The sequence below is a fragment of the Pinus tabuliformis genome, chromosome J (genome assembly GCF_031772625.1).
Source record: "Pinus tabuliformis cultivar Carrire ecotype Pingquan chromosome J, CPIR1, whole genome shotgun sequence".
NCBI classification, from domain to species: Eukaryota; Viridiplantae; Streptophyta; class Pinopsida; order Pinales; family Pinaceae; genus Pinus; species Pinus tabuliformis.
The window spans coordinates 874,005,243-874,023,811 of NC_142295.1; the positions used below are offsets into that span (position 1 = coordinate 874,005,243).

Here is an 18,569-nt window from a genome sequence, read left to right on the forward strand (position 1 = left end):
TTTTTGTCGTATTATCTCAGAGAGAGCAACAAATATGAAAAAAAAAAATATTAGTGGGGTGAAATCCGTCTACATATATAAACTTATATATTACATTAATTATAATTTTTCCAAAAATAATGACAATAAAGTTGCCAAGGATAAAGTAATAAATTTGTATAATGTTTATTTATTTATTTTAAATTTTTATCCGATATAATAATTTCAAATTTAATATTAAATTAAAAATTTATAAAATATTAAGAGTGGTAAAAAACAAATAAAAATAACTTTTAACTTATTTGGAATCAAGTATTTAGATACCATTTAAATTTAATATTAAATTATAAATTTATAAAATATTAAGAGTGGTAAAAAACAAATAAAATTACCTTTTAACTTATTTGGATTCAAGTATTTAGATACCATTTAAATTTAATATTAAATTATGAATTTATAAAATATTAAGAGTGATAAAAAGCAAACAAAATTAATTTTTAATTTATTTGGTATAAAGTATTTAGATAATATTTCTAAAATATATTAGTAAAAATATAAATTATAGTATAATTTAGAATTAAAAAGATAAAATTAAGTAAATTTAATTTGAATAAATATTAAACTCCAAATGTGTATATGTAAAAATATTTATATATATAAATGAAAATTTTAGTAACACTAATAATTAATAATATTTTATACTGAAATTTAATTACGCCGTAAGGCGTTTCCCTGTGAAACGAACTCCTTCACCTGATTACGTGTCCTCTGTTTGCACCTTTGGATCTTGTGTTAGACGATTAGCTTCTGCTCGGCCATTGATTTGAATTGCAAACCGTTTTGGCAACAGCCTTCTGGATGTGGGCAAGAAAGGGCATGCAGAGTCGCTTTTCAACGGAGATATTTGAGCCGCCTGGTGGCGTCGCTGCACCATGGGAAAGTCGAAAATTCGAATGCCAGACGAACCTCACCGCCTGAAGTCGAACCATGAAATCTTTGGCGGATCTGTCATTGGCCATGACGTCAAGGGGTCGAAGTGCATGTAGCAGGAAAATCATACAGGGAATGATCTATTACTCGTAAGGCAGTCTTCTGAAAAGCCTGTGTATCAAATTAGTTTTGTGGATCTTGCAGCTTGTTTACATTCAGTTATTCTGTTACATATTAGAAATATCCTGGTTTCGAATATGCTAATTAATGCGATAGGTTCAGAAGGGGCTTGACACTGTGCTATTTTTAAGCTCCTTAATGATAAATACGGAATAAACGAAGTGATTATACCTGATCCCAGAGTTACTCATTATGCTCCAAAATTCCTGATGTAATATATCACAGGGAATGATCTATTACTGGTAAGGCAGTGTGTGGCTGAATTTCATTTTGTCAAACAGGAATAATTTCGTGCAATAACATTGAAATCAAGTTTAACTGGATAATATATACTGTGAAGAACATTAAGGAACCTCGCTCAAATTTTAAAATTATTTCTAAAGTTTTCATTGAAGTATCGCCTTTTGACTGCTATTTTTTCTTCTTCTTTTGTATTAGGCATAAGCAGGTAATGCTTGAAGCTTATGACCAGCGGTGTGAAGAAACATGCAAGATTTTTGCAGAATATCAGCGACGACTTCATCGTTATGTTGATCAAGCAAGGGATGCACAGCGAGTGAGGGTTGGCAGTGGGCAAGACGCAACTCCTGACATTCTGCGTGCCCGTAACGAGCAGGATACAGTTTATGCCACAATTAATGGCAACAGGCCAGCGGATGGTCTCATTCTTATTGAAACAGCACAGGAAAGGAGCATTAGAAAGGCATGTGAATCACTTGCAGCTCATCCCATTGAAAGAATACGGAACACTTTTCAGGCTTATGATGGGGGTGGTGTTCAGGGACATGCACATCTAGATGTTGAGCCTCTGGAGCCCTTCTTCTTCGCTCCGTGGATTCTTCTCCTCCTGGATTGAATCCAATCTATTTATAAATAAATATATTTAGACAACATTTATACATAAATATATATACACATACATATAAATATTTTCTTCCAGGAAGGCTGAGGAGAGCTCTGCCTCTGTAACGCTGCGCTTTCTGAATCGAAGGGGTACATCTATTTGGCTCGAAGTCGGTGAAGAAGAAGGGAGTTATGCAGGAAGATCAGCCAATCAATTTAAGGCTAGGAAGAGGAGTTAAAGGTCGTTCCTTCGGGCCTCGTCTTGACTCCGCACTTGTTGCCACCGGCAACGCCTGTGCCACTACTGCTGTTTCCTTTTCCGCAGATGGATCTCAAGGTTTCCGCCCGCATGGAGGACGTCCCGCAGATGGATCTGCGAAGGTAAGCAAATCAATCCGGATCTGGGTTTTTCTTTCCTAGGTTTTTTCTAGCTACCCATTCACTGCCCACAATAAAGTAAAAGTATTCTTTGCCATTTTGCTTTCTGCATCGCATCTACACGAATAGAGGGTTTTGAACGATCTTGAGGTTTGGGCTTTTTTCTTTTTCCGTCATCTTGTGGTTACATCGATGGATCATGCTGTTCTTGCCCTTTCTATAAAGTTGTGTTTTTCCTGCCGTTTAGAGATTGAAAACCTTGTTTTGCTTTTTTGGGGTTTTGGATATGCCTGCATATTATCAAATGGATATTCTGATCAGTTCTGTACAGGCGTTTATTTATTAAAAAAATTGTGTTTACTATCGTGTGATGTCCTCTCATATCTGGTATTGACCGATTTGTTGTGACTGATTGCTGGGATTATTGTATTAGATCCGATGGTGTTATGTGCCTCAACATGGCTTGTTGGCAATATATAATTTAATGAAATAATCTGCGCACTAATGAGGGCTTGCCCTTTGAGCGCCATCATAGAGGCGAGCTCCTTGTTACAGGGAATTTTGAGAGCCTGGCTTTGGAAAATCCCAAGGCTAGGAAAAAGGTCTAGACCATGGAATGTACCTTTTGCAATATCTGTCGGATCTTCTTATATTCTATTGAGCAAGGCTGGAGTGCTTTCAGGTCTGAGTGCACCGTTTCTAGAAGTTTATGTGGCTGGGAAAGGCTTCCGTTTCTAGAAGTTTATGTGGCTGGGAAAGGCTTGGGTCAGCCCATTGTTTTGACCAAGATGGTGCACTTGCTACCTCGTAAGAAATGGATTCGATGCATTTCTTTGGATGCAATACCTGAAAATGATGATAATGATGGGCCAGGAATCGGTAGATCAAATTTGAAGTCTTAGGTGAACAAATTTTTGAATATCGTTATTCTTTATATTCTTTATTGAGTATTTATATTCAGGGAAATTTCTGGATCATGTGATGCAGCTTTGCATCATTGCTTCCATTATTCTTAATAAATCACTATTTTTGATCAACCACAAGCGAGTAGCCCTACTTCTCAATTAGTTTAGAGGATGTGGGGAGGGTTGAACTTCACAGATTTGATGGTCCAATCACAAGCAAAACTAGATATGTCTGAGTTACTTCAAGCTCCATTTCTTAAGTTGAAAAAAAAACAACCTCACTAGCTTTGTAGCTTTGAATTACAGGTTGCAGAAATTGTTATTAGGACAATGTTGGGGTAGACCGTAAGAAATTATGCTCTAAAGTTTAATTGTGAGGCCGTTGAGTGGATCGTTGATGCCCAAATCTTGCCACAAGAGAGTTCTAAACTGTGCAACGCTAGAAAAGTTGAAAAGGGGAATTCAAGTGGGGGAATTGGCCAATTCACAGGTGTAGGAAAAGAGTGGAAAACAATTGGCCTTCCCACGCCATTGATGGACTTGGGCTCACGTTTATACTCACAAATTCAGTGACTTTGCCTTCCCATGCCATTGCATTGACTTGAATGACTCCACAGGAGACCAATTCTTGAGTTCTTTATTTACAAAATTCAAAGCTACAGTAGGTAGTCTTCTTTCATACACCAACAATATTAAAAGGATAGCCTCACCACGTCTGTATTCAGAGAGAGGGTTCCCGTGCTCAAATTCAGGATTTGGGAATTGAAAAGACGATATTGTGGTTGAGGGTATCAACCCTGATTGGGAATTGTTTTAAACTGCTGAAATTTCCTTTTCAAAGTTGTGGTGAATTTAGAAGCAATTACCAGTCCTATGAGAAGAATATGGCAGGAGCTGACAGTGGCAATGATTGTTCTCTAGAGCAAACTCCTACTTGGGCAGTAGCAGTTGTTTGTTTGGAATTTGTGGCCATCTCTTTACTTCTTGAACATGGTATTCATTATGCTAGCAATGTAAGGTTTTTCTTAGATTTCAACTATGCACTTTTTGGTTTAGTTGAATTGATCTTACTTCGGTTCAGTTCTGCATTCAGTTTGTTTTGACTGGTAGAAATTTGATAAATTTTGGCTTCTGAAATCACCAACAAAACACACTTTTAAAACCCAATATGAATGGCTCATATTCCATATGTCATCAGTGATTAGACGTAGAATTATTGCTTTGGCTTTCAAAACCCAATATGAATAGCTCATATTCCATATGTCATCAGTGATTAGACGTAGAATTATTGCTTTGGTTATTACAGGAAAAGGATGCTGATAGAGGAAGACATGATAAAAAAATCTGCAGGATTACAAGTTTTGAATTCTGCTTGCATCTGTACTAATAAAGCCCTTTTCTGTCATTATATTTACAGTGGCTCTCCAGAACAAATAAAAAGGCTCTATATGAAGCGCTTGAAAAAATGAAAGCAGGTAATGGATACTCAAAACCACTCATATCCACCATGTTGCTTCTTGTAGTCTATCCCCCTAATACTCTAAAACTAATTTGAAAAACAAATTTATGCTGTTTTAGATAGAAACTTCTTCTAAAATGGTTACATGGGTTGAACTTGAGAGTATATATTTTATGTATTTAACTGATCTGCTTAGATTGCATTAATAGCTTGTTTTGGATTTTCTAAATTGAATTTCAGCCTTTAATTTTAGGCAACTACACTGATTTCTTTTAGCACCTGTTGGCTAGAATTTCTGAATATGTCCTTTGAGAAAATATTTTTGAAAATTGTCTTTTTGGGTTGCAGAGTTGATGCTTCTGGGTTTCATATCGCTTCTACTGATAGTTGGACAAAATCCCATTTCCATGATTTGTATACCCAAAAAAATAGCTTATATTATGCTTCCATGTAAGAAGGAAATTGATTCTAGCGATATAAAGGCGGAAGGGGATAATGACCAAGAAAAGGATCGCATGCAAAAAATTCTTTGGGAATCAATGTCTACTGAACAGGAGGTCCCATGGAAATGCGTCTTAGCTGCTTCTGAGGGTAGCCAACATTGTAGCTCCGCACATGTAAAGGCCAAACCCTTCTCTTAGTCTTAATGCACATGGTTTCTTTATCCAGGTCCTATGATTCTTTACTTCAAGCTCCATTTCTTAAGTTGAAAAAAAAACAACCTCACTAGCTTTGTAGCTTTGAATTACAGGTTGCTGACATTGTTATTAGGAAAATGTTGGGGTAGACCGTAAAAAATTATGCTTTGAAGTTTAATTGTGAGGTCGTTGAGTGGATTGTTGATGCCCAGATCTTGCCACAAGAGAGTACTGAACTGTCCAACGCCAGAAAAGTTGAAAAGGGGAATTCAAGTGGGGAAATTGGCCAATTCACAGGTGTAGGGAAAGAGTGGACAACAATTGGCCTTCCCACGCCATTGATGGACTTGGGTTCACGTTTATACTGACAAATTGAGTGACTTGGCCTTCCCATGCCATTGCATTGACTTGAATGACTCCACAGGAGACCAATTCTTGAGTTCTTTATTTACAAAATTCAAAGCTACAGTAGGTAGTCTTCTTTCATACACCAACAATATTAAAAGGATAGCCTGGCCATGTCTGTATTCAGAGAGAGGGTTCCCGTGCTCGAATTCAGGATTTGGGAATTGAAAAGACGATATTGTGGTTGAGAGTATCAACCCTGATTGGGAATTGTTTTAAACTGTTGAAATTTCCTTTTTAAGGTTGTGGTGAATTTAGAAGCAATTACCAGTCCTATGAGAAGAATATGGCAGGAGCTGACAGTGGCAATGATCATTCTCTAGAGCAAACTCCTACTTGGGCAGTAGCAGTTGTTTGTTTGGAATTTGTGGCCATCACTTTACTTCTTGAACATGATATTCATTATGCAAGCAGTGTAAGGTTTTTCTTAGGTTTCAACTATGCACTTTTTGGTTTAGTTGAATTGATCTTACTTCGGTTTAGTTCTGCATTCAATTTGTTTTGACTGGTAGAAATGTGATAAATTTTGGCTTCTGAAATCACCAAAAAAACACACTTTTAAAACCCAATATGAATGGCTCATATTCCATATGTCATTAGTGATTAGAAGTAGAATTATTACTTTGGTTATTACAGGAAAAGGATGCTGATAGAGGAAGACATGATAAACAAATCTGCAGGATTACGAGTTTTGAATTCTGCTCGCATATGTACTAATAAAGCGCTTTTCTGTCGCTATATTTACAGTGGCTCTCCAGAACAAATAAAAAGGCTCTATATGAAGCACTTGAAAAATTGAAAGCAGGTAATGGATACTCCAAACCACTCATATGCACCATGTTGCTTCTTGTAGTCTATCCCCCTAATACTCCGAAACTAGTTTGAACAACAGATTTATGCTGTTTTAGATAGTACCTCCTTCTAAATTGGTTACATGGGTTAAACTTGACAGTATCTGTTTTATGTATTTAACTAATCTGCTTAAATTGCATTAATAGCTTGTTTTGGATTTTCTAAATTGAATTTCAGCCTTTAATTTTAGGCAACTACACTGATTTTTTTTAGCACCTGCTGGCTAGAATTTTTGAATATGTCCTTTGAGCAAATATTTTTGAAAATCATCTTTTTGGGTTGCAGAGTTGATGCTTCTGAGATTCATACCACTTCTACTGACAGTTGGACAGAAGCCCATTTCCATGATTTGTATACCCAAAAAAATATCATATATTATGCTTCCATGTAAGAAGGAAATTGATTCTAGCAATATAAAGGTGGAAGGGGATAATGCCCAAGAAAAGGAGCGCATGCAAAAAACTCTATGGGAATCAATGTCTACTGAACAGGAGGTCCCATGGAGACGCGTCTTAGCTGCTTCTGAGGGTAGCCAACATTGTAGCTTCACACATGTAAAGGCCAAACCCTTCTCTTAGTCTTAATTCTCATGGTTTCTTTATCCAGGTCCTATGATTCTTTACTTCAAGCTCCATTTCTTAAGTTGAAAAAAAAACAACCTCACTAGCTTTGTAGCTTTGAATTACAGGTTGAAAAAATTGTTATTAGGACAATGTTTGGGTCGACCTAAGAAATTATGCTCTGAAGTTTAATTGTGAGGTCGTTGAGTGGATCGCTGACGCCCAGATCTTGCCACAAGAGAGTTCTGAACTGTCCAACACCAGAAAAGTTGAAAAGGGGAATTCAAGTGGGGGAATTGGCCAATTCACAGATGTAGGGAAAGAGTGGACAACAATTGGCCTTCCCACGCCATTGATGGACTTGGGTATGGATTGATGGACTTGGGTTCACGTTTATACTGACAAATTGAGTGACTTGGCCTTCCCACGCCATTGCATTGACTTGAATGACTCCACAGGAGACCAATTCTTGAGTTCTTTATTTACAAAATTCAAAGCTACAGTAGGTAGTCTTCTTTCATACACCAACAATATTAAAAGGATAGCCTCACCACGTTTGTACTCAAAGAGAGGGTTCCCGTGCTCGAATTTAGGATTTGGGAATTGAAAAGACAACATTGTGGTTGAGAGTATCAACCCTGATTGGGAATTGTTTTAAACTGCTAAAATTTCCTTTTTAAGGTTGTGGTGAATTTAGAAGCAATTGCCAGTCCTATGAGAAGAATATGGCAGGAGCTGACAGTGGCAATGATCGTTCTCTAGAGCAAACTCCTACTTGGGCAGTAGCAGTTGTTTGTTTGGAATTTGTGGCCATCTCTTTACTTCTTGAACATGGTATTCATTATGCTAGCAGTGTAAGGTTTTTCTTAGATTTCAACTATGCACTTTTTGGTTTAGTTGAATTGATCTTACTTCGGTTCAGTTCTGCATTCAATTTGTCTTGACTGGTAGAAATTTGTTAAATTTTGGCTTTTGAAATCACCAAAAAAACACACTTTTAAAACCCAATATGAATGGCTCATATTCCATATGTCATCAGTGATTAGAAGTAGAATTATTACTTTGGTTATTACAGGAAAAGGATGCTGATAGAGGAAGACATGATAAACAAATTTGTAGGATTACAAGTTTTGAATTCTGCTTGCATCTGTACTAATGAAGCCTTTTTCTGTCATTATATTTAGAGTGGCCCTCCAGAACAAATAAAAAGGCTCTATATGAAGTGCTTGAAAAATTGAAAGCAAGAAATGGATACTCGAAACCACTCATGTCCACCATGTTGCTTCTTGTAGTCTATCCCCATAATACTCCGAAACTAATTTGAACAACAAATTTATGCTGTTTTAGATAGAACCTCCTTCTAAAATGGTTACATGGGTTGAACTTGACAATATATGTTTTATGTATTTAGATGATCTGCTTAGATTGCATTAATAGCTTGTTTTGGATTTTCTAAATTGAATTTCAACCTTTAATTTCAGGCAACTACACTGATTTCTTTTAGCACCTGCTGGCTAGAATTTTTGAATATGTCCTCTGAGCAAATATTTTTGAAAATCGTCTTTTTGGGTTGTAGAGTTGATGCTTCTGGGTTTCATATCGCTTCTACTGACAGTTGGACAGAAGCCCATTTCCATGATTTGTGTACCCAAAAAAATAGTTTATATTATGCTTCCATGTAAGAAGGAAATTGATTCTAGCGATATAAAGGTGGAAGGGGATAATGACCAAGAAAAGGAGCACATGCAAAAAATTCAATGGGAACCAATGTCTACTGAACAGGAGGTCCCATGGAGATGTGTCTTAGCTGCTTCTGAGGGTAACCAACATTGTAGCTCCACACATGTAAAGGCCAAACCCTTCTCTTAGTCTTAATGCGCATGGTTTCTTTATCCAGGTCCTATGATTCTTTACTTCAAGCTCCATTTCTTAAGTTGAAAAAAAAAACAACCTCACTAGCTTTGTAGCTTTGAATTACAGGTTGCAGAAATTGTTATTAGGACAATGTTGGGGTAGACAATAAGAAATTATGCTCTAAAGTTTAATTGTGAGGTCGTTGAGTGGATCGCTGATGCCCAGATCTTGCCACAAGAGAGTTCTGAATTGTCCAACACCAGAAAAGTTGAAAAGGGGAATTCAAGTGGGGGAATTGGCCAATTCACAGGTGTAGGGAAAGAGTGGACAACAATTGGCCTTGCCACGCCATTGATGGACTTGGGTTCACGTTTATACTAATAAATTGAGTGACTTGGCCTTCCCATGCCATTGCATTGACTTGAATGACTCCACAGGAGACCAATTATTGAGTTCTTTATTTACAAAATTCAAAGCTACAGTTGGTAGTCTTCTTTCGTACACCAACAATATTAAAAGGATAGGCTCGCCACGTATGTATTCAGAGAGAGGGTTCCCGTGCTTGAAGTCAGGATTTGGGAATTGAAAAGATGATATTGTGGTTGAGAGTATCAACCCTGATTGGGAATTGTTTTAAACTGCTGAAATTTCCTTTTTAAGGTTGTGGTGAATTTAGAAGCAATTACCATTCCTCTGAGAAGAATATGGCAGGAGCTGACAGTGGTAATGATCATTCTCTAGAGCAAACTCCTACTTGGGCAGTAGCAGTTGTTTGTTTGGCATTTGTGGCCATGTCTTTATTTCTTGAACATAGTATTCATTATGCTAGCAAAGTAAGGTTTTGCTTAGATTTCAATTGTGCACTTTTTGGTTTAGTTGAATTTATCTTACTTCGGTTCAGTTCTACATTCAGTTTGTTTTGACTGGTAGAAATGTGATAAATTTTGGCTTTTGAAATCACCAACAAAACAAAATTTTAAAACCCAATATGGATGGCTCATATTCTATATGTCATCAGTGATTAGAAGTAGAATTATTGCTTTGGTTATTACAGGAAAAGGATGCTGATAGAGGAAGACATGATAAACAAATCTACAAGATTACAAGTTTTGAAGACATGATAAACAAATCTGCAGGATTACAAGTTTTGAATTCTGCTTGCATCTGTACTAATAAAGCCCTTTTCTATCATTATATTTACAGTGACACTCTAGAAGAAATAAAAAGGCTCTATATGAAGCGCTTGAAAAATTGAAAGCAGGTAATGGATACTCGAAACCACTCATATCCACCATGTTGCTTCTTGTAGTCTATCCCCCAAATACTCTGAAACTAATTTGAACAACAAATTTATGTTGTTTTAAATAGAACCTCCTTCTAAAATGGTTACATGGGTTGAACTTGACAGTATCTGTTTCATGTATTTAACTGATCTGCTTAGATTGCATTGGTAGCTTGTTTTGGATTTTCTAAATTGAATTTCAGCCTTTAGTTTTAGGCAACTACACTGATTTCTTTTAGCACCTGCTGGCTAGAATTTCTGAATATGTCCTCTGTGAAAATACTTTTGAAAATCGTCTTTTTGGGTTGCAGAGGTGATGCTTCTGGGTTTCATATTGCTTCTACTGACAGTTGGACAGAAGCCCATTTCAATGATTTGTATACCCAAAAAAATAGCTTATATTATGCTTCCATGTAAGAAGGAAATTGATTCTAGCGATATAAAGGTGGAAGGCGATAATGACCAAGAAAAGGAGTGCATGCAAAAAATTCTATGGGAATCAATGTCTACTGAACAGGAGGTCCCATGGAGATGCGTCTTAGCTGCTTCTAAGGGTAGCCAACATTGTAGCTCCACACATGTAAAGGCCAAACCCTTCTCTTAGTCTTAATGCGCATGGTTTCTTTATCCAAGTCCTATGATTCTTTGATTGATTTTCCTGTCGAGATCGAGTTGATTTAGACCATCTTGAAATTAGCTTCCCATACAAATTTCAAATATTTATTTTATGTTGGATTTTACTTGATAACTCTGCTGCTTTGTATTTAGGGTAAGTATCCTCTGGTTTCCCAAAGCGGCATGAATCCATTTTTGCACTCAAAAATACAATTTAAACAATGAAACATTGTGATCTCACCAAAAATCATCTCATCAGATTTCGGTGAAACGGTTAAAAAATCACCTCATTAAAAAATAGTTAAACTCATAGTAGACAAATTTATCAGGAGATAGAAAACAGTGGAGTTTAATTTTTTTTGTACAACAGTTATCTCTCTATTGAGAGCTTCAGGTAAAGCCTCAGAGGATTTTCGAATGAAAAGTATGACCACTCTAAAATATGCTTCCTTTTGGTTGTTAAATTAATTTTTTTGGCTAGATTTGGAGTGTATGTGAAATTTGCTTCCTTGGAAGATGACAAGAAAAAGGCAAGGGCTGCAAGGTAAACTCCTATTTCAATGATTGTGTCTAAAAAGTATTATTTGTTTGCTTTGTATGTTATGATGAAGATCACATCTGTTTCTTGCCTTTGTGCATTTCATAAATTAAGCTTTAATTGAAACTTTATTTTATATGGATGCATACCTAAGGGCATTTCTTGTTTAATATTGAAAAATGATTATAAATTGTTTGTTTATCTCAGGTTTGCCTCGGCATTGGATGGAAGCACTTCAGAGGTAAACAAAAAACTAAAACTACACCTGGCAGACACTGTGGCATCAACATGAATGGTGAGTGTAAGTTCCTCGATCTCTTAAATCCTAATTTGGTTTGATTTTTGTTGCATGATACATAGAAACACAACTAATTACTTTATTTATGATTCAGGTTGCAGCACAGCACAATCAGGCAATGTTAGATACTGGATATGATAAAAAATAGGCTAGTGGGGCTACAAATTGCATTAAATTTTGGTTAAGGATTAATGCCATTTTGGTAAAATCATTAATTAGTTTTGCTTTTATGTTTTGTCTAGCTTTCTCATTTCTGGCGTCTTTCTTTGCTACATTTTGATTTGTTGTTAGCCTTCCCATTTAACCTTTGTATAGCCTTCTCCATTAGCATTCTCGTTTAACTTCACTCTTTTCTGTCCCCACTTGATTTAATATTTGCAGTGCTTACATTTACATGGAATCTTATTTGTGTTTGAATTTTTTTTTGTTATTGTTGTGGTCGCTTAGGCTTTAACCATCCATTTTACAGGTTTAAAATTTCTCTCATCTGCAAGGTCAAATTATCTTTGCTTTTGCTTTGAATTTATCATCTATCCATCCTCTGGACTTTCTTGAAATGCCCTAACCAGATTGGGAATGTCAATTGACATGCAAAACTTATATAGAGGATTTGAAACAGAGCATGTGAACTTCGAAATTTGATGTTTTGTTGGTCACTTAATTTCTGTGGTGCTTCACATTTTCTGATTGGTGCTTCTAAATTCTGCTAATTTTCATTGTTGAAATCTGCTGAAATTTTATCATTGGTGATTTCACTTTTCATCAGTTATACTCAATTTCTCCCTCTCTTATTTTTCTTTTCCTCTATATCTGTTAGGTTCCCCTACTTTTCTTTGTCTCTCTTTGTGTCATTTTTGTTTTTTTCAATTGTTTCTCTTTTATTTGAAGAGTATCCAGTGCCTTCATGTCTTTTTGGTCGTTTTAACCCCAAAGCATTTCGTTGTGGTTGCTGCATTTTCTTAGCTGATGGTAGGATTTTGGGACCATTTTAATGTTTTACTAGGTTTCCTAATAGTATTTTAGGAATGAAGATCATTTGCCCCGCATAGACATGCAGTTTTGTGTTTTACTTAAAATGACAGGGATGCAAATTCCTCATCTTATGATCTAGTTGGACGATTTATTTGGTCAAGGGGGCCAGGCAGTCTTCGTTTTGCTTGGAAAATGACAAAATGCAATTTCCTATTTTTGACCTGGGTGAATGATTCATTTGCTCAAGGTGGCCATGTGTTGTATAGATTTATAATTGTAAATGGGCGACTTAATTGTATATGATATTTTGATAAAGCTTATGTTCATCTCGATCTGGGTTAGACTGTGATGCAATATATTTTGCCTTTTTTTCTGAATCTTTAAAATGTGGACTAGCTGTCAACTTTGACATGAATACAGTTGCCCAAATCTATCTCATGTATACAACATACTGTGCTGACTACGAAAAATGCAAAATTTATAGGGTTCTGTTATACAAAATAAAAACACATGTATGCTTTGGGAATTTGATTTTGTGGTAAAATTCTGATTTGAAGGTAATTTTGTTCTCTCGTTCTCTAAGAATTGGGAGATTTGTAGATCATGCATTGTGGGTGAAAAACACAGAAATTCAACGATTGAGTGAAACTGAATTATGCAACTTGCACGACGTTGTGGGGAGCTAAGTCACAGGGTTCGATGAAACCTTCAAGTTTGGAATTTGGCGAACGTGAAAAAATTCGAAATTCAGTGGTAATGCTTGGTACTAGTGGTAATGCTTCTGAGGACAAGGGCAGTCGTTTGACAATAGCTCATATACAAAGGTTTCGAAGCTTCTATATCTTAAATGGCTTAACAAGATATACTCGAAACCACTCATATCCACCATGTTGCTTCTTGTAGTTTATCCCCATAATACTCCGAAACTAATTTGAACAACAAATTTATGTTGTTTTAGATAGAACCTCCTTCTAAAATGGTTACATGGGTTGAACTTGACAATATATGTTTTATGTATTTAGTTGATCTGCTTAGATTGCATTAATAGCTTGTTTTGGATTTTCTAAATTGAATTTCAACCTTTAATTTCAGGCAACTACACTGATTTCTTTTAGCACCTGCTCGCTAGAATTTCTGAATATTTCCTCTGAGCAAATATTTTTGAAAATCGTCTTTTTGGGTTGTAGAGTTGATGCTTTTGGGTTTCGTATCGCTTCTACTGATAGTTGGACAGAAGCCCATTTCCATGACTTGTGTACCCAAAAAAATAGTTTATATTATGCTTCCATGTAAGAAGGAAATTGATTCGAGCGATATAAAGGTGGAAGGGGATAATGACCAAGAAAAGGAGCGCATGCAAAAAATTCAATGGGAATCAATGTCTACTGAACAGGAGGTCCCATGGAGATGTGTCTTAGCTGCTTCTGAGGGTAGCCAACATTGTAGCTCCACACATGTAAAGGCCAAACCCTTCTCTTAGTCTTAATGCGCATGGTTTCGTTATCCAGGTCCTATGATTCTTTACTTCAAGCTCCATTTCTTAAGTTGAAAAAAAAACAACCTCCCTAGCTTTGTAGCTTTGAATTACAGGTTACAAATATTTTTATTAGGACAATGTTGGGGTAGAAAATAATAAATTATGCTCTAAAGTTTAATTGTGAGGTCGTTGAGTGGATCGCTGATGCCCAGATCTTGCCACAAGAGAGTTCTGAACTGTCCAACACCAGCAAAGTTGAAAAGGGGAATTCAAGTGGGGGAATTGGCCAATTCATAGGTGTAGGGAAAGAGTGGACAACAATTGGCCTTGCCACACCATTGATGGACTTGGGTTCACGTTTATACTGATAAATTGAGTGACTTGGCCTTCCCATGCCATTGCATTGACTTGAATGACTCCATAGGAGACCAATTATTGAGTTCTTTATTTACAAAATTCAAAGCTACAGTTGGTAGTCTTCTTTCATACACCAACAATATTAAAAGGATAGGCTCACCACGTCTGTATTCAGAGAGAGGGTTCCCATGCTCGAATTCAGGATTTGGGAATTGAAAAGACAATATTGTGGTTGAGAGTATCAACCGTGATTAGGAATTGTTTTAAACTGCTGAAATTTCCTTTTTAAGGTTGTGGTGAATTTAGAAACAATTACCAGTCCTCTGAGAAGAATATGGCAAGAGCTGACAGTGGCAATGATCATTCTCTAGAGCAAACTCCTAGTTGGGCAGTAGCAGTTGTTTGTTTGGCATTTGTGGCCATGTCTTTACTTCTTGAACATAGTATTCATTATGCTAGCAAAGTAAGGTTTTGCTTAGATTTCAATTGTGCACTTTTTGGTTTAGTTGAATTGATCTTACTTCGGTTCAGTTCTACATTCAGTTTGTTTTGACTGGTAGAAATGTGATAAATTTTGGCTTTTGAAATCACCAAAAAAACACACTTTTAATACCCAATATGAATGGCTCATATTCTATATGTCATCAGTGATTAGAAGTAGAATTATTGCTTTGGTTATTACAGGAAAAGGATGCTGATAGAGGAAGACATGATAAGCAAATCTGCAGGATTACAAGTTTTGAATTCTGCTTGCATCTGTACTAATAAAGCCCTTTTCTATCATTATATTTACAGTGTCTCTCCAGAAGAAATAAAAAGGCTCTATATGAAGTTCTTGAAAAATTGAAAGCAGGTAATGGATACTCGAAACCACTCATATCCACCATGTTGCTTCTTGTAGTCTATCCCCCAAATACTCTGAAACTAATTTGAACAACAAATTTATGTTGTTTTAGATAGAACCTCCTTCTAAAATGGTTACATGGGTTGAACTTGACAATATCTGTTTTATGTATTTAACTGATCTGCTTAGATTGCATTGGTAGCTTGTTTTGGATTTTCTAAATTGAATTTTAGCCTTTAATTTTACGCAACTACACTCATTTCTTTTAGCACCTGCTCGCTAGAATTTCTGAATATGTCCTCTGTGAAAATACTTTTGAAAATCGTCTTTGGGTTGCAGAGGTGATGCTTATGGGCTTCATGTTGCTTCTACTGACAGTTGGACAGAAGCCCATTTCCATGATTTGTATACCCAAAAAAATAGCTTATATTATGCTTCCATGTAAGAAGGAAATTGATTCTAGCGATATAAAGGTGGAAGGGGATAATGACCAAGAAAAGGAGTGCATGCAAAACATTCTATGGGAATCAATGTCTACTGAACAGGAGGTCCCATGGAGATGTGTCTTAGCTGCTTGTAAGGGTAGCCAACATTGTAGCTCCGCACATGTAAAGGCCAAACCCTTCTCTTAGTCTTAATGCGCATGGTTTCTTTATCCAAGTCCTATGATTCTTTGATTGATTTTCCTGTCGAGATCGAGTTGATTTAGACCATCTTGAAATTAGCTTCCCATACAAATTTCAAATATTTATTTTATGTTGGATTTTACTTGATAACTCTGCTACTTTGTATTTAGGGTAAGTATCCTCTGGTTTCCCAAAGCGGCATGAATCCATTTTTGTACTCAAAAATACAATTTAAACAATGAAACATTGTGATCTCACCAAAAATCATCTCATCAGATTTCGGTGAAACGGTTAAAAAATCACCTTATTAAAAAATAGTTTAACTCATAGTAGACAAATTTATGAGGAGATAGAAAACAGTGGAGTTTAATTTTTTTTGTACAACAGTTATCTCTCTATTGAGAGCTTCAGGTAAAGCCTCAGAGGATTTTCGAATGAAAATTATGACCACTCTAAAATATGCTTCCTTTTGGTTGTTAAATTAAATTTTTTTGGCTAGATTTGGAGTGGATGTGAAATCTGCTTCCTTGGAAGATGACAAGAAAAAGGCAAGGGCTGCAAGGTAAACTCCTATTTCAATGATTGTGTCTGAAAGTATTATTTGTTTGCTTTGTATGTTATGATGAAGATCACATCTGTTTCTTGCCTTTGTGCATTTCATAAATTAAGCTTTAATTGAAACTTTATTTTATATGGAAGCATACCTGAGGGCATTTCTTGTTTAATATTGAAAAAATGATTATAAATTGTTTGTTTATCTTAGGTTTGCCTCGGCATTGGATGGAAGCACTTCAGAGGTAAACAAAAAACTAAAGCAGACCTGGCAGAGACTGTGGCATCAACATGAATGGTGAGTGTAAGTTCCTTGATCTCTTAAATCCTAATTTGGTTTGATTTTTGTTGCATGATACAAAGAAACACAACTCATTACTTTATTTATGATTCAGGTTGCAGCACAGCACAATCAGGCAATGTTAGATACTGAATATGATAAAAAAATAGTCTAGTGGGGCTACAAATTGCATTAAATTTTGGTTGAGGATTAATGCCATTTTGGTAAAATCATTAATTAGTTTTGCTTTTATGTTTTGTCTAGCTTTCTCGTTTCTGGTGTCTTTCTTCGCTACATTTTGATTTGTTGTTAGCCTTCCCATTTACCCTTTTTATAGCCTTCTCCGTTAGCATTCTCGTTTAACTTCACTCTTTTCTGTCCCCCCTTAATTTAATATTTGCAGTGCTTACATTTACATGGAATCTTATTTGTGTTTGAAATTTTTTTTGTTATTGTTGTGGTCACTTAGGCTTTAACCATCCATTTTACAGGTTTAAAATTTCTCTCATCTGCAAGGTCAAATTGTCTTTGGTTTTGCTTTGAATTGCTCATCTATCCACCCTCTGGACTTTCTTGAAATGCCCTAACCAGATTGGGAATGTCAATTGACAGGCAAAACTTATATAGAGGATTTGAAACAGAGCATGTGAACTTCGAAATTTGATGTTTTGTTGGTCACTTAATTTCTGTGGTGCTTCACATTTTCTGATTGGTGCTTCTAAATTCTGCTAATTTTCACTGTTGAAATCTACTGAAATTTTATCATCGGTTATTTCACTTTTCATCAGTTATACTCAATTTCTCCCTCTCTTATTTTTCTTTTCCTCTATATCTGTTAGGTTCCCCTACTTTTCTTTGTCTCTCTTTGTGTCATTTTTGTTTTTTTCAATTGTTTCTCTTTTATTTGAAGAGTATCCAGTGCCTTCATGTCTTTTTGGTCGTTTTAACCCCAAAGCATTTCGTTGTGGTTGCTGCATTTTCTTGGCTGATGGTAGGATTTTGGGATCATTTTAATGTTTTACTAGGCTTGCTAATAGTATTTTAGGAATGAAGCTCATTTGACCCGCATAGACATGCAGTTTTGTGTTTTACTTAAAATGACAGGGATGCAAATTCCTCATCTTATGATCTAGTTGGACGGCTTATTTGGTCAAGGGGGCCAGGCAGTCTTCGTTTTGCTTGGCAAATGACAAAATGCAATTTCCTATTTTTGACCTAGGTGAATGATTCATTTGCTCAAGGTGGCCATGTGTTGTATAGATTTATAATTGTAAATGGGCGACTTAATTGTATATGATATTTTGATAAAGCTTATGTTCATCTCGATCTGGATTAGACTTTGATGCAGTATATTTTGCCTTTTTTTCTGAATCTTTAAAATGTGACTAGCTGTCAACTTTGACATGAATACAGTTGCCCAAATCTATCTCATGTATACAACATACTGTGCTGACTACGAAAAATGCAGAATTTATAGGGTTCTGTTATACAAAATAAAAACACATGTATGCTTTGGGAATTTGATTTTGTGGTAAAATTCTGATTTGAAGGTAATTTTGTTCTCTCGTTCTCTAAGAATTTGGAGATTTGTAGATCATGCATTCTGGGTGAAAAAAACAGAAATTCAACGATTGAGTGAAACTGACTTATGCAACTTGCACGATGTTGTGGGGAGCTAAGTCACAGGGTTCAATGAAACCTTCAAGTTTGGAATTTGGCGAACGTGAAAAAATTCGAAATTCAGT

The 18,569-nt window shown here is 36.0% G+C and overlaps 1 pseudogene across 1 annotated transcript; it reads left to right on the forward strand.

The window, feature by feature from the left end:
* Positions 1 to 744: 744 nt before the first annotated feature.
* Positions 745 to 11,715, forward strand: LOC149229461 (AUGMIN subunit 5 pseudogene; annotated as a pseudogene). The gene is made up of 2 exons (XR_016247288.1): positions 745 to 2,313; positions 11,626 to 11,715. The product of XR_016247288.1 is annotated as an AUGMIN subunit 5 pseudogene (transcript).
* Positions 11,716 to 18,569: the final 6,854 nt, after the last annotated feature.